The sequence below is a fragment of the Fundulus heteroclitus genome, unplaced genomic scaffold (genome assembly GCF_011125445.2).
Source record: "Fundulus heteroclitus isolate FHET01 unplaced genomic scaffold, MU-UCD_Fhet_4.1 scaffold_101, whole genome shotgun sequence".
Classification (NCBI taxonomy): domain Eukaryota; kingdom Metazoa; phylum Chordata; class Actinopteri; order Cyprinodontiformes; family Fundulidae; genus Fundulus; species Fundulus heteroclitus.
This window is the reverse complement of record NW_023396477.1, coordinates 472,141-494,212: the sequence shown is the minus strand read 5'-3', so window position 1 is coordinate 494,212 and position 22,072 is coordinate 472,141.

Here is a 22,072-nt window from a genome sequence, read left to right as displayed (position 1 = left end):
ATTAACAAAGTTGCTGCCAATGCAGCAACTAAACCGTAGATAATCAGTGGATGCAACCACTTCAACATGATAGGAGAACACCCCCAGATGTGGCTCAATAAGTTTCAGACAATTCTGATGTGGAATTACAAAATAAGAGCCATTTGAAATTGCTATATATTAACTAATTATTAACAAAGTTGCTGCCAATGCAGCAACTAAACCGTAGATAATCAGTGGATGCAACCACTTCAACATGATAGTAGAACACCCCCAGATGTGGCTCAATAAGTTTCAGACAATTCTGATGTGGAATTACAAAATAAGAGCCATTTGAAATTGCTATATATTAACTAATTATTAACAAAGTTGCTGTAGCTCTAGCAACTAAACCGTAGATAATCAGTGGATGCAACCACTTCAACATGATAGTAGAACACCCCCAGATGTGGCTCAACAAGTTTCAGACAATTCTGATGTGGCATTTCAAAATAAGAGCCATTTGAAATTGCTATATATTAACTAATTTAGACCAAAGTTGCTGTAGCTCTAGCAACTAAACCGTAGATAATCAGTGGATGCAACCACTTCAGCATGATAGTAGAACACCCCCAGATATGGCTCAACAAGTTTCAGACAATTCTGATGTGGCATTTCAAAATAAGAGCCATTTGAAATTGCTATATATTAACTAATTTAGACCAAAGTTGCTGTAGCTCTAGCAACTAAACCGTAGATAATCAGTGGATGCAACCACTTCAGCATGATAGTAGAACACCCCCAGATGTGGCTCAATAAGTTTCAGACAATTCTGATGTGGAATTACAAAATAAGAGCCATTTGAACTTGCTATATATTAACACATTATTACCAAAGTTGCTGCCACTGCAGCAACTAAACCGTAGATAATCAGTGGATGCAACCACTTCAACATGATAGTAGAATACCCCCAGATGTGGCTCAACAGGTTTCAGACAATTCTGATGTGGCATTTCAAAATAAGAGCCATTTGAAATAGCTATATATTAACAAATTATTAACAAAGTTGCTGCCACTGCAGCAACTAAACCGTAGATAATCAGTGGATGCAACCACTTCAACATGATAGTAGAACACCCCCAGATATGGCTCAACAAGTTTCAGACAATTCTGATGTGGCATTTCAAAATAAGAGCCATTTGAACTTGCTATATATTAACAAATTATTAACAAAGTTGCTGTAGCTCTAGCAACTAAACCGTAGATAATCAGTGGATGCAACCACTTCAACATGATAGTAGAACACCCCCAGATGTGGCTCAACAAGTTTCAGACAATTCTGATGTGGAATTACAAAATAAGAGCCATTCTAAATCTCTATATATAAAGTGATTTTGACCAAAGTTGCTGTCATCATTTAGTCACTCTGAACCAAGTTGTTGTCGAGGTTGCTCCTTTTGTGTACGTTTTCAGAGAAAATTTTAACATAAAAGCTATCATTGAGATTCGCTCTGGGTTGGTCAGCAGCATATTACCCCCTCTATACACAGTTTTGGTACAGAGCTTTTGCCTCAGCAACCAGCCTGGCGCCTGCTGCTTGGACTGCTGGTACCTATCAGCTGCTTCCAGAGTCCCACAGGCCAGAAAGCCAGACAGGACTCCTTCAGCTTGACAGCTTTCCTCATCACCGGTGTACACCAGAGAGGCCCACAGGGTGGGGCCCCGGTGACCTGTGACTGGGCGAGGGAACATTGCGTTCATTAGTTTCATTCATCATAAGGGGTCTTTAGGCTGCTCTTTGTCTGGTCCCTCATCTAGGACCCGTCTGCCTTGGGTGAGCCTACTAGGGTCATTAAAGCCCCTGACAGCATAGCTCCTAGGATCATTGGGACACTCAAACCCCTCCACCGTGATAAGGTGGCAGTCCAGGGGAGGGGTAGTGCAATATAGTTACTCTTAATAACAAAATTAATAGTTGTCATGGTTTAGTTTGGGTCTGACTTTGTTCCCTGTTATTTTCCAGTTCCTCTTCCTCTCACTCAGCTCACCTTCCACTCCCTCAGCAAACAGTCATACCTGTTAGACTTTAATTAGTCAGAACTCACTCCACCTGCCAGCCTCCCCACATAAGCTTACCTCAGTCTCCTCTTCCCCGCCGGTTCGTCATCATTCTCCACTCATTCCACGTCTGTGAGCCTACTTTGCTCCCTGTTTAGTTGCTGGAGTTCCTGCCACTTCTGTGTCTCAAGTGAAGTCTCTGCTAGCTGCTGGATTTCAGGCTACCTCTCTGCTTTAAGTAAGGCCTCTGCTAACTGGACTGCCTGCTACCCCTGTGCCCCAGGTTTGCTCTCTGCTCTGTTGCTGGACTGTCTGCTACCCCTGTGCTCCAGCAGCCCTACATCTCAAGAACTCTCTCTGGTCCTCCAGCTCCTGCTCCCATCTACACTCCAGTTCCAGTCCAGTACAGCCTCTCTGGTTTGCTCATCCGCTACTCATCTTTCTTTCAATAAACTCTCAGAAATAAGCTCTGTGAGTGTGTGTGTGCTCTGTCTAGGTTCATCAAGACTAATCACGACAATAGTGGTTGCTACAAAAGATAACTTACCCGAAAAAACTAAATATTTTATGTTCATAAGGAAGAATAACAGTAAACGTTTGTACACTACAGATTGTTACAGTAGATTGCAGATTGTTCCTTCTGTCATGCTTGGCCCCAATAGGGCCAAACATGACAGAAGATGGATAGATGGATGGATCCACTGACCCCGCTCTGAAAGTTTATGTGGCCTAACACTTCGTGGCGGAGGTGCTGTCATTGCCAAACGCTTTAATTTTGTTGTGATGCAGTTGACTGAAGAATATTTAGGAGTGAGGACATTTCATGACTGGATTTGTTGCCCAGGTAACATCCTATCACAGTTCCACGCTGGAATTCACTGAGCTTCTGAGAGCAACCCAGTCTTTCACAAATGATTGTGAAAACAGTCTGTGTGCATAGATGCTTGATTTTACATAACTGTGGCTATGGAAGTGATTGGAACACCTGATTCCAATAATCTGGACGGGTGAGCAAATATTTTTGGCAAAATAGTGTATGGCCAATGCACTTAAGGTTTTAACAGTCTTTTATTTTGAAATTCCACATCAAATCTTAATGAGCTTTGTTGAGCCACATCTGGAGGTGTTGTACTGTCCTGCTAAAGTGGCAGCATCAATTGATTATCTACTATTTAGTTGCTAGAGCTACAGCAACTTAGGTGAAAATTACTTAATATGTAGAGATTTCTAATGGCTCTTATTTTTAAATTCCACATCAGAATTGACTGAAACTTACTGAGCCACATCTGGGGGTGTTCTACTATCATGTTGAAGTGGTTGCATCCACTGATTATCTACGGTTTAGTTGCTAGAGCTACAGCAACTTTGGTCTAAATTAGTTAATATATAGCAATTTAAAATGGCTCTTATTTTAAAATGCCACATCAGAATTGTCTGAAACTTATTGAGTCACATCTGGGGGTGTTCTACTGCCATGCTGAAGTGGTTACATCCACTGATTATCTACGGTTTAGTTGCTAGAGCTACAGCAACTTTGTTAATAATTAGTTAATATATAGCAAGTTCAAATGGCTCTTATTTTGAAATGCCACATCAGAATTGTCTGAAACTTATTGAGCCACATCTGGAGGTCTTCTCCTATCATGCTGAAGTGGTTGCATCCACTGATTATCTACGGTTTAGTTGCTAGAGCTACAGCAACTTTGTTAATAATTAGTGAATATATAGCAAGTTTAAATGGCTCTTATTTTGAAATTCCACATTAGAATTGTCTGAAACTTATTGAGCCACATCTGGAGGTGTTCTACTATCATGTTGAAGTGGTTGCATCCACTGATTATCTACGGTTTAGTTGCTAGAGCTACAGCAACTTTGTTAATAATTAGTTAATATATAGCAAGTTCAAATGGCTCTTATTTTGAAATGCCACATCAGAATTGTCTGAAACTTATTGAGCCACATCTGGAGGTCTTCTCCTATCATGTTGAAGTGGTTGCATCCACTGATTATCTACGGTTTAGTTGCTGCAGTGACAGCAACTTTGTTAATAATTAGTGAATATATAGCAAGTTCAAATGGCTCTTATTTTGAAATGCCACATCAGAATTGTCTGAAACTTATTGAGCCACATCTGGAGATGTTCTCCTATCATGCTGAAGTGGTTGCATCCACTGATTATCTACGGTTTAGTTGCTAGAGCTACAGCAACTTTGTTAATAATTAGTATAGCAATTTCAAATGGCTCTTATTTTGAAATGCCACATCAGAATTGTCTGAAACTTATTGAGCCACATCTGGAGGTTTTCTGCTACCATGCTGAACACCTCCAGTATTCAGCATGGTAGTATAAAACAGCAAAAATGTAGTCAATCTAGAGATTTTTAAATGCCTTTATTTTTAAAACACAAATGATGTAGATGCAGTTTGATGAATAAGTTCTGAAGAACATCATCTGTCATCTGTAAGTAAAAGTAGTCAGCTGTGAAAGAAAACAGTGTTTTGAGAGTTTTTTAGGCTAAAGAGTGTCATATAAAGTATTGCATTAAGCATGGAAACATTTTTAATATATTTAAATATGTGTGGAAACACGTGGTCGATAAACCGCGAACATACTGCTTTTATTTTGAAAAGTAGTCTCAGCCGCCTCTGCCGTAATCCTTAGTGTTTGCGAGACCAACAAAATCAAATGAGGGCTCACTTGACCGCAGTAAATAGCGGCGGAGGGGAGTTGGCGATCACTAGACGGGGCCGGGAGAAGCAGAGCCGCAGACTGCAGCAGCCTGTTTCTCCCGGCGGCTGCATTACGCCCTGGTTTACGCGTGCTAGTACTTCTGTGTTTCCGCTGCAAGGTTGCCGACACCTTCACCCATTTTAATAAGACAAAAACACCTAAATAATCCTTTGTGAACAATTTTTTTTAACCTACCGGGCGGGTCTTCCTCTCTGCTGATGAGCGGTCTGTGTCCGTGAACATCCATCCATTTTCTGACCCGCTTAATCCCTCATGGGGTTGCGGGGGTTTCTGGTGCCTATGTCGCGATATCAACCATCAACTTACTCTTAAAACGATCTTGTGATACGTTATCTAAAGAAGAAAAATACGTCGAGAACTTGTCTTTTCCTTTGTTTGCGCCCGCCTTCTGCCTTCCAGTCCGGCGCGCATGCGCGAAAAACTCGAATGAAAACAATAGCGGTGATATTTTGTTTTATCTGCGAGCCAGATGAAATTATCAAAAGAGCCATAACTGGCTCGCGAGCCATACGTTCCCGACCCCTGCTCTATGGCATGGTATTGCCCTCAGGCAACAAACCACTATTTTTGCCCTCACACTGTTCCTTTAATTTTTTTAAAATAAAAGATTACTTTAGAAGTCTGGTGATAAGTCTGTGACCAATGAAATTTGAGGTAGGCATGGCTTTGACCTTTTTTTCTGGGGGTGAAACAGTCCTTTTTGGAACCATAGCCGACTTGGACATACTGCTAGCAGAAGTTAAGATATATTTCACTTTTTAACATTTTTAAATGTATATAACTTTGTATAAATAATATGTGATGTACATTAATATGTGAATAAGCATATTTAATTGAGCAAAGACACTTTTTGCCTTTATTTATTTACTAAACTGGTAGTTTTTCATTTGTTGCCTCAGGGCAACATTGTGCAGTTAGACCACTTTTGTTTGAACATAACATTGTCCTGGATAGAGAAGTGCAGAGATGCATAGTCATCACCAAAATCAATTTCTTTTGCTGTACTATCTACTATTACTCACAGAAAATAGACTGAAACAATACCTGCCATCAAAACTAAAGAAATAGGGCTACAAGATGCTTGTCTTGGTTAGTTCTGATGGTGTGAGATCTACACAGGTAGAGGTGTGCTACTCCCTGAACTGGCAGATGTAGGAGCAAGTGGCAACGTTGTCCTCCGCCTGGCCCAGCCAATTCCCAAGCAGCAAAACTAGAAGGTGTTCTTTGACGACTTGTTCACGCGTGTCCTTCTCACACTCACACTTGCTCAGCAGGGAATTCACTGTACTGGTTCTGGTCGTAGCAACAGATTACCAGGTGTGAACTTCATGTGTGACGCTTAGTTGAAGAGAGCTGGACATGGACCTTTTGAACTGAAGACGGCCATGGTTGGAGAAACATCCTTGCATGCGTTCAGTCAGTCTTCTCAGTAATTTCAATGGAGCACACCCAGTCACCGAGGTTGATAATTGGGATGGCAAGCAAAACAAAATAATCAAAGTCCCAGTTTCTGCTGTGGTGAGAGAGTACAATAAGAATATGGGTGGGATGGACTTGCTGGTGTCTCTCATTGCACTGTACAGCAATAGAATAAGGTTGAAGAAGTGGTATCACCGGCTGATGTTCCACTTTATTGACATGATGATCGTGACTGCCTGGCTGCTCTACAAGAGAGACTGCAATACCAATGGGATGACAGAAAAGGAACAGATGAAGCTTCATACGATCAAGTCGTATATCACAGAAAGCTTGTGCAGAAGTGGCAAGAATGTGGAGCGTAAGAGAGGTCGTAGCAGTTTCACAATTGTTAGGGAGTATGAAGAAAAGAAGAGAAGAGGACCCATTACACCCATTGCGGAGATGCAAGGTACCATGATGCAAAGGTACACCTAAAGACAAGTGCCAAAAATATGATGTCCATCTGTGTTTCACATCCACCAGCAACTGCTTCTTGAGGTTCCATACAGAATAATACAGACTGTGCTTTGTAAGAAAAGAGAAAGCGATTCAAACTTCCCCACAGGACCACATATATTCATAAACACAAACACACACTGCAGCTAATCTTTAACCCAGTGATTCATAAATCATTTGTTGGTGATCCTTGTTGAAATAAAACTTCTTTTAATGCATAATTTGGGGGCATGGAGCCAGTGGGGATTCTAGACCAAATTTAGCAGGGGGGCCAGGGTGGGGCCAGTGTTTTTTCACAGGGGCGCAGAACAAAAGATGGGGGGGTAAACTTAACAGGTCAACATTTCATCGGCGTGAAGTACAAAAAGCACACTTCATGGCATCGAGACGCATGTTTTGATATATAGTTTGTGGGGGTAGACCCTGCAGTTCGGGCTGTATTAACGGTGATGGAAGAATAAAAAGGAATAGTATAATAGGCTCTGCAGTCGCCTAATGATCAGTATATTTCTTTATTTATAGTTAAACAGAGAAAACACAGAATGTTATTTTATTGACTGTGAATACAAGTTACGCAATTTGTGATATCGTCCTTGTGTTTTATCAATTCAACAAATGCCTTATTCATCTGATATTAAATAAACACCATTAGCCTTAGTCTATTTTGCAAAGAATGAAACAAATATGTGTATGTGTGTGCTTTACAGTTCAATTTGCACAATTCGTAATAAAATTGAATAGTCTTAAAAATCTCTTGCCTTTCCTTGGGAAAGATGAAGCTAAAAGCGGAAATTCAACTGAAGAAACTCTTTGCTTACTTCCATCCAATCGGAGGCTGGTCTGCCTCTGATGCAGCCAATCTGCTTCGGGCCGCACCTCCACGAAGCCCAATCAGCATCCAGCATTCATCTTAAAAGCAACTTCAAATCATCTCTCAGCCTGCTTCCCAGCAAGCGCAAGCAACGTCGCACTATATCTGATTTCGATTCAGACGACCCTGCTGGGTCCCTGTTCTATAATCAAGAAAACAACCTATCTTCAAATCCTCCCGCTCAAAGTAGTTCCCGTCTAGCCGTTCTTTCATCTCTGTCCTCCGCCTTACGCTCTAAGGGTTTTTTGCCAGGCTCTGACCTAGACTCTGCTCAGCTTTCTCAGCTAGCCTCCCTTCTGCCTCATCATGATTCATCTCCATTTCACCTGCCATCCGCTCTTCCGTCTGCTCCGAATCCAGGTCGCAAGCGGACATGCAAATCCTGTGCTCCCCCTGCCAAACGCAGCAGAGGACATTCCAGCTCTACCCCAGCTCCAGCCGTCGTTGCGCCCGGCCCTCTCTTCGTTCCGATGCAAACCCAGGTCCTTCTTCAGCTGTCCCCGTAATGCTGGCTTCTCCATCCACAACGACACCATCCTTCCTCAATCCTTCTGCTATTGATCAGTTTTCACTCTGCTCCACCCTGGATTCTCTTAATCGAGCTGTTTCAACTTTGTCTGCACGCCTTCAAGCCTTGGAAAACACCTGCACTGCCACGTCATCTCTGCCATTAACTTCGGATCCCATCCCTCCCCTTCCTACATTCACACTCGCTAACGCCTGACCCGGGCCAGCTTTAGGTAAGATGTATCCAACCATGTTTTCACTCTTAATTTTTCATTTGCATGTGTTTCGCTCATTATGCTTTCTGTTCCTGCCTTTTTCTATTCAGGCAGATCCAGTGATGTGCAGTCAGGGGAGGCAAGTGAGGCCAGGCCTCACTTGTCATCATGGAAAGAAAGAAAATATATAATAACATAATATAAGTTTTAAATCACTCAGTGATTTGTAATAAGTAATTTTTTTATCTAATTTCCTCATTTTTGATCATATTCTCTTTAAAATCGCAGACTTTTCGCTATTTTTCATGTAAATCCTTTGTGGCGCTTGATAGAGAAGCCGGTGAAGCTGCAGCGAGCTTGGCTTCCTCTGAGATTGCGCAATCCCATGTTAACTGCGCTGGCTTCCCTTCTGTGAATGCATCTTCCTGTCTCTAGATCATAAATTCAATTGTTCAAACAGTTATGAACTGATTTTCCACAATTTAATGTATGTGGATTACGAATTGTGTTTTGATCATCAAACTGTGTGCAGGTAACATGTTTTCGTGCACTCCTTCTCGATTATAACCGGCAAAGAACTGGTTGTAGGTGAGGACGGCAGTTTCTTGGTCTCTAGGCAGGGGGCGCCCAAGGGGCACTGCTCGTGATCCCAAAACTGTAGAGTGACAGCAAGTTATGGATGTTTTATTAGCGAGTTTTGCTAAACAAGTAAAGCACTAAAAAGACTCTAAACATACAGCTGGAAAAGGACTGATCAACGAAGACTTTCCTCCCTGGCAGTGAGCTCCATTAAGACTGAGAGACTTTTCAAACTGAAGAAGATAAAGAGAACTTTTGCTGGAAAATTATGATATTTTTGTGCAGAAAGAGCGCAGCATGAACTTATACAACATTTAACATTAACATTTATAAGTAGAGGTAAGACAGCGATAATTGTTTTTGTTTTGTTTTGGTAATGAAATGTGCGTAATGTGGGTTACAGTTTTTAAATGTGTTACAAATGCAGAAATCCATCATAACTCATAAACTGTTACCAATTAAATTACAAATAATTTATTTATTTATTCATTCTCATCAAAGAATCAATATTTTTTCCTTGTCTCTTGGTGAATTTATTTGGCTCAATCAGTCTCCTTCAGCACTTTGCAATGAGTCTACTCTGTAGAGTGCATATATTTGTAAATCTGACTCTGATGACGTCAGTGCTTCACCAGCTATGAACCCTACCGCACGTCACTGGGCAGATCGTATATTATGATATACGCTAACGTTTCTTCTCGCCTACGTTCAAACATCATTCAAGGAAAATATGTTAATTTAGTTTCACTCATCCTTCCCTCTTCTGAAGTTGATCACCAGGTTGCCTCAGCAGGCGACATTACAGCCATTTTCAAATCATCTGATCCCCGTTTATCTAAAGACCTCACCATCGGCCAATTCCTAGCAGCATTTAGGGTTAAGGTTAGGATATTCTTTAACTCTACCGGGATATTCTTTGTTCAGTTTATCCGGACAGCAGGGTCGAGCTTGATATTTATCTTGCATTAATAGCAGATCTTCACATTACATTCAGCAATAACCTCTTCTATCAATATCATAAATAATTCGCTACTAAAGAAGCTGCAACCTTTGCCCAATCCCGGGTCTGTTTGGACTTGTCTGTCTTGGATACAGATCTCTTAATCATGTTGACTCAGTCTATTCTCTGTTCTTCCTGTCATTCAACCGGTCATCTCAGTGCTTTTTGCCCATCAATTCCCTTTAAGTCTAGCACATCGTCTATTCTTCCTCTGCTCCCATCTACATTTGTCCAGCCCACAGACCGCAGAGGTAGAAAAATCCAGCCAGTGCAAGGATGTGCATCCCAAGTCCGTCTGTCCCCCCGTACCTCCAAACCTTAATAGCCCGTCATCTTTCCACCCCCATTATCATTTCTGAATTGGCGGTTTGTCTTCTTCATCATCCTGACCACACTTTCGTAAATTTCATTCTTACCGGCTTTCAAGGTTTTCTTGTCGGAGTTTACAACCCCCCCCCCCCTCCCTCACCCACGTCTCTCCTAATCTTCAATCCGCTCTAAGAGAACCAGATATTGTAGATCAATTACTTCACAAAGAAGTTTCCAAGGGTTTCATGATTGGTCCTTTCAAAACCTCTGCTTTGGCTCTTTTCCATGTTAGTCCTCTCGGGGTAGCTACCCGCAAATATTCTGGAAAAAAGAGGCTAATCTTGGATTTATCTGCCCCTCTTTCTGGCTGTCACTCCTCATCCCTCTTTCCCGTTTGTCCCTTGACTACACTTCTGTAGACCACGCAATTTCCTTGATGAAACTTACCGGCCAAGGGGCCTGGCTGGCTAAAGCCGATATTTCTGATGCTTTCAAAATCGTTCCATTCACCCCTCTCATTGGCTCCTGTTCGGTGCTAAATGGAAGTTTTTGTTCTATTTTGCTGTCCGTCTCACGTTCGGCTGCAGGAGTAGTCTCTGTCTGGTTGACAAAATTTCAGAAGCATCGGCATCGGCACCACAACAAAAATCGAGTTTTTAGGCATAGTCTTCGATTTAGTGGCCATGATGGCATCCCTGCCCGCAGACAAGCTGTCTCAGATTCGTGAGATTTCTCAGTCCTATAGTTCTGCATCAGTTATTTCCAAACGTCAATTGCTTTATTTGCTCGGTCTTCTCAATTTTGCCATGCGCATCATTCCCCAAGATTTCATTTCCCGGCTGCTTGACTTGGCTAATTCCGTTCCCTCCCTCCTAGACCAGGTTTCTCTGGATGAAGGTTGCCGTTCTGATCTTTCCTTCTGGGCTAGACTGCTTCTTGACTGGAACGGCAAATCTTTTTTCTATGACGACATCATTCAGTCTGCTGACATGCTGCCCCATCCGTAGGTTTTGGGGGGTTCTTTCAAGATAGATGGTTTGCTGGTTCGTGGCCTTTTTCCTTCATTAACTCTCAATCATCTGCACTATGTGAGGTTTACCCCATAGCCGTAACTTGCCGTCTGTGGGGCCCGCTTTGGAGAAGAAAGCGCATATACGCTTTCTGCGACAACATTGCAGTTGTTGATGCCATCAATAAAGGCCGCTCCTCCTCCCAGTCTCTCATGCCATTCATCAAAAGCATAACTTGGCAAGTAGTCACAAATAACTTTATTATCTCAGCTCGTTATGTTCCTGGTCATTCCAACTCTGCTGCTGATGCTCTTTCTCATTTCAAATTCCAGACTTTTCGGCATCTTCATCCTTCGGCCAATCTCCATCCGACCCCTGTTTCTCTACTAGAGGAACTCATCCTCAATTAACTCACACTCTTCATTCGTACTTACTTTCCTCCAGTTTTTTTTTTTTTTTTGCGGCTCTAGTGGCTTGCTTTTTCCAAAAGTAGGCTGATAGGAAGGGGGTAGAAGAGGGGGAGAGACATTCGGCAAAGGACCGCGGGTCGGATTCGAACCCGGGTCGACCGCGTCGAGGACTAAGGCCTCTGTATATGGGTCGCGCTACCCGCTGCGCCACATGCGCGCCCCTTCCTCCAGTTTTTACATGAAATCAGGTTTAGCTCCCTCAACTCTCAGAACCTATAATTTTGCGTGGCAATTGTTTGCAAAATTTAGCTTGAGTCTCAACAAACCCTTATATCCATTACTCGTTACTTCTGTTTTGGCTTTCATTTCTTACTGCTTCCATAAACGCCATTTTAAACTTTCTTATATCCGCAGCTTATTAGCTGGCATTAATTTCCTCTTGAAATGCTATAATCCCGATTCTCCTAGTCTTTTCAAAAACCCCTCCATTAAGCTCCTTTTCAAAGGTTTGGCAAAACATTCTTTACGTGTATTTGATTCACGTAAGCCTATAACCTTCCCGATCCTTAAGAAGCTTTTGTCCTCACTTTTGTTTAGCCCCTACTCTTCCTACGTTAAGTCTCTTTTATTTACTACCTTCTCATTGGCTTTCTCTGGCTTTCTGAAAGTAGGTGAATTCACTTCAACCAATAGTCATTTTGATCCTTCCCGAGATTTGTTTCTTTCAGATCTTCGTTTCTATATCGATCATTACAAAATATATTTTTGAAACATTTTAAAGGGAAAGGCTCTTGTTCTATTTCCATCGCATGTATAGATGGCCCCTTTTGCCCGTTTCTCACTACGTTTAAATTTGTTCAAAAACGCCACAAAATCCTCTCTCATTCCAAAGCCCTTTTTGTTACACCTGAGGGTTCTCCCATGTCTGCACGCTGGTTCTAAGATCATCTCAGGATTCTATTAGAATCCTGTGGCCTTTCATCTAGTCATTATTCCAGCCATTAATTTCGGATAGGAGCAGCCACAACAGCAGCCGCTCGTGGAGTCTCTGTGGCTTCTCTCCAGCAGCTGGGCCGATGGACATCATCAGCCTATACCTCATATATCTGCCCTGAACATTCATCAATCCTAGCAGCTCAACGCTCTCTCTGCCTGTAGGGTAAGCTAACTACGAATACTGGTGGTGGTTCAAAATACATTCACATCATCGCTAGACCCATCTTTTATGATCATCCTGTATTTATATTAACATTCATTACCATCATATTACAAACATAGATCATTAAAATATCAATCTCCCTGTCATGCGCTCTGTCATGTACCCTGTCATGTACCATGTCATGATTATTTATTCATCTATGTGCATCATCCCCGAGCATCATCCCTAAGCATCATCCCTGAGCACCTCACCTCACCATTCACCTCACCTTCATCTCCCCATTCATCTCACTGTTTTTGGTAGGCCTTCATGGCAAACGGCCATCTTTTGGTAGGACTTCGCGGCAAATGGCCCTCTTTTGTTAAGCTTTCGCTGCTCTTCTCCTCCATTACTCATGATTCTCTGTCTCTTTGCCTTCTGAACATGCTGACGCTCTGGCCTGGACCTTGGCAATTGTTTGGGGAAAATATCCCTGCTCTCATACATCTGCTTATGTACATTAAAGTATAAATCAGTGTTTACGTTTCCTGCCGAGGTCTGAGCGCCAAAGTTTAAATTATTGCATCAATAAATTCTTCTAATCGCCTTTTCTCTCTCTGTGAGTTTTTAAGATTGAATTAAATTTATCGGTGTCTTAATGATAGTCTGTATTAATTTTAATTTAGAAATAATGTTTGTGACTCATCAGAATGCTGCATAATCAGGAAACAAATGCACACCTCTGTAAAAGACTATGTATTTTCCTTAAAATGTATAAACAGGTACTTGGCCGTCTGAATTTCTTGTTCTCTATGATCCCTATCTCTCCACCAATTAACTATTTTGATGAGCTGAAGTCCTTGACTACAAAATTCTTGTGGAATGATAAAAGAGCTCGTATACGCCTTTCCACATTACAACGACCAAAACGCTCTGGAGGTTTGGCAGTGCCTGATTTTAAATTATATTATTGGTCTTTTCAAATAAAGCATTTGACAGTTTGGTGTAACAGAAATGTTGTCACTCCCTGGAGACAGATAGAGGAAGAACTGGTAAAACCACATAGGCTGATGGACATATTATTTTGCGGGCTGAAACCTAGGTCTGTGTGCAAAAAATTTGGGCCAATCGTAGGTAACTCCTTGAAAATTTGGTCGTCTGTCCAGAAACATATGGGATGTAATTTAAAGCTTTGTAACCGTTCTCCTGTTTGGTATAATTACAATTTACTGCAGCATTCTGGCCCCTACTTTAATGGCAGTTGGGCTTCCGGAGGAATTCACACTCTCCAGGATCTGTATGACAGAAATGGTCTGATCTCACTTCAAGAGCTTAAAGAGCGCTATTCTCTACCTGGGTTTCCCTGGTTTCTGTATCTCTAGTTGAGATCTGCAATACGTGGACATGGAGTCCCGTGGAATTCACCTTTACCCTCCCATCCGTTAGAAGTTTGGATTTCCTCTCAAACGTCCTCTACTAGATTAGTGTCAACTATTTACAACGAAATGCTATCTAAGGGCGTTAAACCATTGGGAGTCATCAGTTCTTGGAATCGTGAATTTGAAGGTCAGGGTTTTAATCTGGACTGGGACAATATTTGGATCAACATACCCATCACGTCTAGGAATCCAGCACATCAACTTATTCATTACAAGTTTGTGCACAAATTTTATCTCACACCATTAAGACGTTTTATCATGAAACTGACAGATGATCCCCACTGTCCAAAATGCAATCAGAACACTATTGGTACATATCTTCATGTATTCTGGGAGTGCCCCCCTGTGTATAGCCTGTGGTCCAAGGTGCATAGTTGCCTTGAAAATATTGTAGGATTTCCCATTCCTATGCATCTCCCACTGCTTCTGTTCAATGATGACTCCGTTCTTAGTGACAATATCAGATTGACTCAGAGGAAAATTGTTTTCGCAGGACTAACTGCTGCTAAAAAGACTATAATACACTCATGGTTTTCCCCGGACATCCCATCAGCAAAAGAATGGATAAATCACTTTAGGGACATTGCCATTTTAGAAAGGTCATTGGCGGTTGTACACAAAGCACGAACATCTACTGTGCAGGCATGGGACACTCTTATCGGTTCTTTGGCTGACATAACATTGTTTGCCTGTGTATAAGGGATTTTCTGCCTGTGTGATGTTAGAAGTTCGGATCATCTCTTATCCTCTACCTCTCCTCACGGTTTATTGGTGTACATAATGTGTACATGCTGGACTGTGTGTTGATAATTATGTGGATTGATGTGTATGTACATGCAGTTAATATTTCCCTTTTCTCCAGTGGAAAGGCAATGGCACTGTTTTTGTAATATGTTTAAATTGTTCAATAAAAATAAAAAGTAAAAAAAAAAAAAAAAAAAAAAAAAAAAAAAATGTATAAACAGATGTAAGCTATATGAGAAAAAAAACTTTTGTCCATAATAGGTTGATGGAAAGAAACGTAAAGCAGCTGAGATGTTTTTGTTGATTTCTTTGATCTCTTTAACTAAAAAATGTAGACTTATATTTAACTTAAATGATCAGAATAAGGATTTTTTTTGAGAAATGATTTGGGTTAAAGGATCGGTTAAAGCCGGTCTATGGCTACTATGTAAGATTGAACTTTTGCATGCCTTCCAGCAAGAGATATTTATTGTGTTAAGGAGCAGAAGCTGACTTCCTGGGCCATGTGACTCATCTAACTATCATGGTGCGGGTAAAATGTAGACTGTTTTCCAGCACTTTTAAATTAGTCTTTAAAACGTTTAACATCGCTATACAAAACAAATAGGAATAAAAGTATAAAGACACGGAAACCTTTCCAGTCTCAGGGTTTGGAAAGACACATAAATCTAAAGTAAATCCAGAAACACTGTCTCACATTTTACCTAGTCTCTTGTAAGCATGTTTTAGCAAAGCTCTTTGAAAACTGCTGTGTTTTTTTCTTTCTTCATTGTCAGAGTTAATTAAATTAAAGAATGTAACCGATTATTCAAATTCCGGTATCCTGTGTAAAACGTTCAATATTTGAAAATGTAGTAAATAATAAGTTTAAAAAATAGTAAATTGCTGATGAAATGGAAACAAAACATCTACTTGTTACACCCACTAATAATTGCTGTCTCTGTCTCTCTCCGAGGTCGGTCATGTCTTTTCTCTCCTCTGCAGCTTTTCACCCCCCCCCCCCCCCCCCCCCCACACACACACACCACCACCACCCCTCTCCTGCTTTGCTATGTCTTGTCTTTCTGAGCACTTTCTTCATATCAACCGAACTCTGAAAACATGGATCTGCTAAGCTGGTCTCTCAATACTATTGATAATTTTTTTTCGACGGGTAGGCAACGAAAGGGGGACCCGTCCAGTCCTGATTTGACTTATTTTGTGAGATACACCCTAAATTCCTGGAAGAAAAACGGTGTGTCTTTCGACCTTGTCATTCCTGGACGTTTGAAACTTTTACATTTGGATTAAGGATACTTGGATCTCTGCTTATTGGTTTTTGTGGATTTTTAAAGTATCGGCAAATACAGCAGATGTCGGTAGCCATTTGGCCTTGATCAGGCTGCCGGCTGCATGACGCGCTTACTATGGCTGTGAATGGACAAACCTGGAAGGTGAATGAGCAGAGCCGAAAGCTGGCTGTGCTGGAAACCAGACTGGCTTTGGTGGTTGAACTCATGGGGAGATGGGATAAAATCTGGAAGTAAAGCGCGAAAAAGCCCCAATAATTTGTGTCAGGATTTGTTTATCGATGAACTCAGAACACACACAGGACAAAAGTTTGAGAGGTTTATTGGAGGGTAGATGATTGATGGAAGATGTAACCAGAGGTGCAGGAATACAGTGGCTCAGGGGTGCAGGTGAAGGCAGGAGCTGACGGCCAGGAGAGAGAGTCCAATGAAGCTGGGTGGCGTGGCACAGAGCAGAGCTTTCTCAGAGCGGCTAGTCAGGTTAGCAGCTCTCTAGAGACACCAGGACACAGAACAGAGCTTCTCCAGGGACAATAGCAGGGTACAAAGTCTTTCGAGGCAACAGGCAGGACTAACCTTAAAGGCATACTATGCAACATTTTTCAGTTAATTAATGTGTTCCATACTGTTTTGGATGATTAAATGAGTCATTTCAGGTCGAACAAAGGTTTTCTCGGCCGCCCTGGGGGTCTGTGGGGGAAATACCACACTTGCAATTGCAAGAGCTCACGGCCCGCACACACAGAAGTCTTGCTTTACGGTGAGAACTCCATGTGTTTTTGCCCTGCCATTCACTATATGCACGCGCAAAAGCAACAACAAAGAACCGCGTGTTAACGTCAAATAAACATGCAAGCATATCGAGTTTTATTATTATTATTATTATTATTATTTTTTTTTTTTTTTTTATGTTGGCGAGACGCTACCGCAGCGGCGGCGGCGGCTGCGGCTTGGCGAGGCGGCGGCGGTAGTGTCTCGCCAACATAAAAAAAATAAAAATAATAATAATAATAATAAAACTGGCGAGGCGGCGGCGGCGGCCGCCTCGCCAAGATAGCACTGCGGGAAGCTTGATGTTCATACCTTCACTGTGTTAGTCATTGTTTGTACTGCCGTTTTTTCCACTTTTCGTTGCGTTCGCCTGTCTGCTAAGCTCAAAACAACCGCGCCTGGCTTGATGGAGAAACAAGAACAGCTGAGCATTTTTACGACAGTGCACTTTTACTTTCGCTCTCTGGGGGGAGCCTTGCTGGAAAATCAACCCCGGTTGCATAGTATACCTTTAAACGAGAGAACAGAAAACAGATCTTCCAAGACGAAAACGAGGACTGGCATGAAGTGGTGGATAGCAGAAGACGGACCAGCACTAAAGTGAGGCAGAGGGAGGTTTAAATAGGAAGACTAACAGGTGAAATGCATCTGACTGAGTAATTACCAACAGGTGTGACTGACTGCAAGGAGAGTGAAGTGAAGGCTGGGTGGAAGGGAAGGAGGAAACTAAAATTTAACAAACTAAAACCCAAACAAGGTGGAAAAACTGAGAATAATAGTAAACCAAAGCCGAATCAAAACTAAACCATGACAATTTGGAAAATTGGATTTACCATTTGGAGCCAGCAAAAGACTTAAAAGCTGACAGGAAAGTCAGTGCAGCTTGTCTCATAACAAATAACGTATTTGGATTCCCTCCCTATCTCAACTCCTGGATTGGCAGAGAATGCTCAGAAAAGCCCCCGGCTACCCCCTTCCCCCGCTTACACCTGTGGATGCTTTTCTGAACTGTGGGCCGGCTGATAACTTCAAGGACAATGGCCTCTGGAGAGTGTTCACGGACATATAACACTTTCACCCAAACACACACGCATAACTGATACTCATAAAACTGATGAATTACATACATGCAACGGGTCTCAAATGTTTACCTTCTGCATATATGTTGTCTTGTGTTATTTGTGCTTTTCGTGCTATGAGGTTTTTTTTGTGTCGGTTCTTTGACTCTTTATTTGTGAGAGCATAAATTGGCATCTGTCTTTCCCCCCCCCCCTTTTTTCCCCCATGTTGTTGTTCTTCCTTCGACAGATTCAAGGGCAGCGCCTGCTGGACTCCGTGTAGGCGGGGTCCGTGGCTGTTTGGAGGAATGCGCCTAACTGGCTGCGTTCCTTGGCAGCGCAAGGCCTCAGTCAATCATTCCCTCAAATGTTTGTTTTTTTAAGAGTATGTGATGGACGGTTGTACTGGAAGTGATTTTTCGATTGCAATGCAAATTGTAATTGACAAGAAAATTTGATTGATTGATTAGATACGGCACCCTGATAATCTTACAAAGTACTTATTGTATCAGGTGTCTGCATCCTATGTTTCAAAAACCACTGTTACTTCTTTAGATCTTTAGAGTTAATGCTGCTTGTCAGGACTTTGATGCAATCAACTGGGTTCCCTTATATAGGATTTTTTTTGACCAATCTCTATAATCTGATTGAACTTGACTGATTCATGAATTGCCGCTATATAAATAAAATTGAAAATCCTCCTAAATGACCCTTTACAACTTAAAAATGTTATATAAGGGAGAAATATTTTTTAGCTTTAAAAAAGGCACAAAGCTCGTTTTAGCAATTTGTTGTGGTTTTTTCATGCTATGTTTACATAGAATTTCCACCCCAGAATGACGCTAATGCAAGTTCTTTGTTTTACCTTCTTTTTTCCCCCACTATGCTGCAAACTACATGTTCTCATGGGTTAAAGCAAAAATAATCTGTTTGACTGAAATATTTTCTAGTCAGCCCATATATTCCCGGGACCGTGGATGTTATGCCACATTAGTTCCCTCACTTGCTTATTATGCAAAGTCAACTTTAACCAAATCTGGTAGTTTTACAATATGCAATGACAATTCCTGTCTCTATACCACCTTTCAGCTTCAGTCTTGGCGTCATCCTTAACAGCCCTCTCCATCCTGTCCTTCACTTTCCACATCCAGAACATCACCTGGTTAACTTTCATATTTGCAGCATCAAGCAAGTTCTTTCTTCACACTTTTGCCAAACTGGTCCACAGTCCACTTTACAATTTCAGCTCCCGTCCCTCCCTGTCCTCCAGAAAACCTCCATAAACTGCAAGTAGTACAAAGACGGCAGTTTGCATCATTACATCATCTACTTCACATCTAAACATTAACTCCGCTGGCCCCCTACAATAGGTGTTTTTCATTGGCGTAAAATGAGTCCATAGATCCACAGACAGGAGGTTTTTCAGCTGTTTATAGTACGACTTCTTTCTATAATGTTGCTTCACATCGCGCTTCACTCATGTAAAAATAAATAATAACTTTATAAAAGCTTTCTGAGAATCGCCTCTGGTCTCCCTCAGTTAGAAACCACTCTCCAGTCGATGTTGTAGCTGCAATTAATTTATTTATTTTTTGTCTTTTTGACGTAGTTTCCTTAATTATATGTATGCATCTAAATCCTCGTCATTTAAGGAGTGTCCTGGTGCGCAGCGGCTAATCAAGTGAATATTGACTGACAGCTGCTCTCACTGCAGCGCTGCCATCTTTGGTTCAGAAAAGCGCAGGTGGAATTTATTGTTTTCCTGTTTTTCTTTATTATTATTATTCTGTCGGCGTCTAACTACTCCTGCATACTTCAACCGATTTCAACAATTTTGGTATCAAATGTTCGGCTCGTTCCCGGCATGACTGCTATATCTCATGGTTATGCTAACTTTTACACTTTTTAAAATATTTCACTTTTTGTGTGATTTTTTTTTTTTTTGGCTGTTCCCATTTAAATCAATGCAAATTGATAGAAATTCCTTCAAATTCTTCACATTCTTCCAATTCTTTCAATTCTTCTAATTGTTCTAATTCTTCAATTTTTTTTTAAATTCCTAAAATTTTTCACATTGCTTCACACTTTTTCACATTCTTCAAATTCCTTCAAATTTTTCAAACTCCTTCAAATTTTTCAAATTCCTTAATTTTTTTTCTAATTCTTCAAATTCCTTCAAATTTTTCAAATCCCTTCAAATTCTTATTTTTTTTTCAAATTCTTTAAATCTGATTTCAATGCTACTTTAGCTACTTTTTCTCTTCTGCAGGGATCTTCTGCATCTTCTGCTCAAATCACCCTTGGCCAGCCTTTCACAGACTCGCTCCGTCCCTTCAGGCTTTTGCTGTGTGGAAAGAAATATCTAAAAAAGAAAAATACGTCAAGAACTCGTCAGTTTCTCTGTTTGCGTCTGCCATTGTGTTGGCCTTTTGCCTACCAGTCCGGCGCGCATGCGCGAAAAACCCGCATCAAAACAATAACAATGAACTACCCTATTGGGCCTTTGCTTCCAACAGGACCTGGCATGATGCCCAGACACGACCCAATTGGCCAATACAGCACCACCCACCTGTGGGAAATGGCGTTACTGACCATTTTGGTCAAATGTTGAGTTCTGGGCCCAGATGTGGTGAGGCTAAGTTGCTAAAGGAGGCCAATCTGACCCATGAACTTTGGTCACGTTTGGTGACATTAAGTATTGGCACCCCTTTTTGAGGCACTTCCCAGTACCAGATTTGGACCAAACTGACAGAGTACAATCACCCGGTGATACTGAACATAACCTGGTTAGCGGCTAACGGTTAGCATGTTGCTAACCGGAAGTAGCTCTAGGAAGCTCGTACAAATTTCTGCTTCACAGAGTCTGTACTTTCTTTAGAGAGAAAGCTCCACAAGAAATTTGGGCTACATCGCATAAAGCATCTCTGAGCTATAAGGTGTCAAACATCCAATGCTTTTCAATGGGGGACCAAAGCCCTTATCTTCCCAGAAATGCATGCCCATATATGGCTACAGTACAGCTCTGATGGAAAGTTCAGGCTTTGCATGCAAGAGGTCATCAGATTGAATCCTGGTGTGGGAGACTTAGAGTTTTAGATTATAATCCCCTCAGTGTGTATAACAAAACATGTGTGCTAATCCCATGAAGTATTTTTTGTACCACCAGCCATTTTGAGTTACGATGGCAACGTAATAAACAACGTATTTTCTCCCTATTTGAGGCACATCCCAGTACAGGATTTGGACCAAACTGACAGAGTACAATCACCCGGTGATACTGAACACAACCGGCTAGCGGCTAACGGTTAGCATGTTGCTAACCAGAAGTAGCTTTAGGAAGGTCCTACCAACTTCTGCTTAGCCGGGGTTGTTCTGCCTTTACAGACAAATTGAGGGCTACAGCTGTGAGGGAGTCTCCATGACAACGCTGCTAGCCAGAGGCTTCTAGGAGGTCCATGGACTTAACATGGCACCTTTCGATGGCCACTGCGGGTGCTGTGAAGACCGTAGGAAGCTGAAATTTGCAGTGCTACTTCGAGTTAGTATTTTTGACGGTACCACGAGGCAGGCACCTTGCTAAATTTCTTCAGAAATTTTTTAGTTGTTCTTAATCTTCAAATTCTTCATTTTTTTATAAATTTTTCAAATTCCTTCAAATTTTTCAAATTCATTCAAATTTTTTCATATTTTTTAAATTCCTTCAAATTTTTTCAAATTCTCAAAATTTCTTCAAATGTTTCAAATTCTTCAAATTTTACAAATTTCTTCAAATTTTTTCAAATTCTTCAAATTCCTTTAAATTCTTCTATTTCTTTCAATTCTTCATTTTTTTTCAAATTGCTCAAATTCCTTCAAATTCTTCTATTTCTTTCAATTCTTCAAAATTTTCAAATTTCTTCAAATTTTTCAAATTCATTCAAATTTTTCAAATTCTCCAAAATTCTTCAACATTTGTAAATTCTTCATATTTGTCAAATTCTTCAAATTCCTTCAAATTTTTTGAAAATTTTTAAATATTTAAAATTTCTTCAAATTCTTCAATTTTTTCAA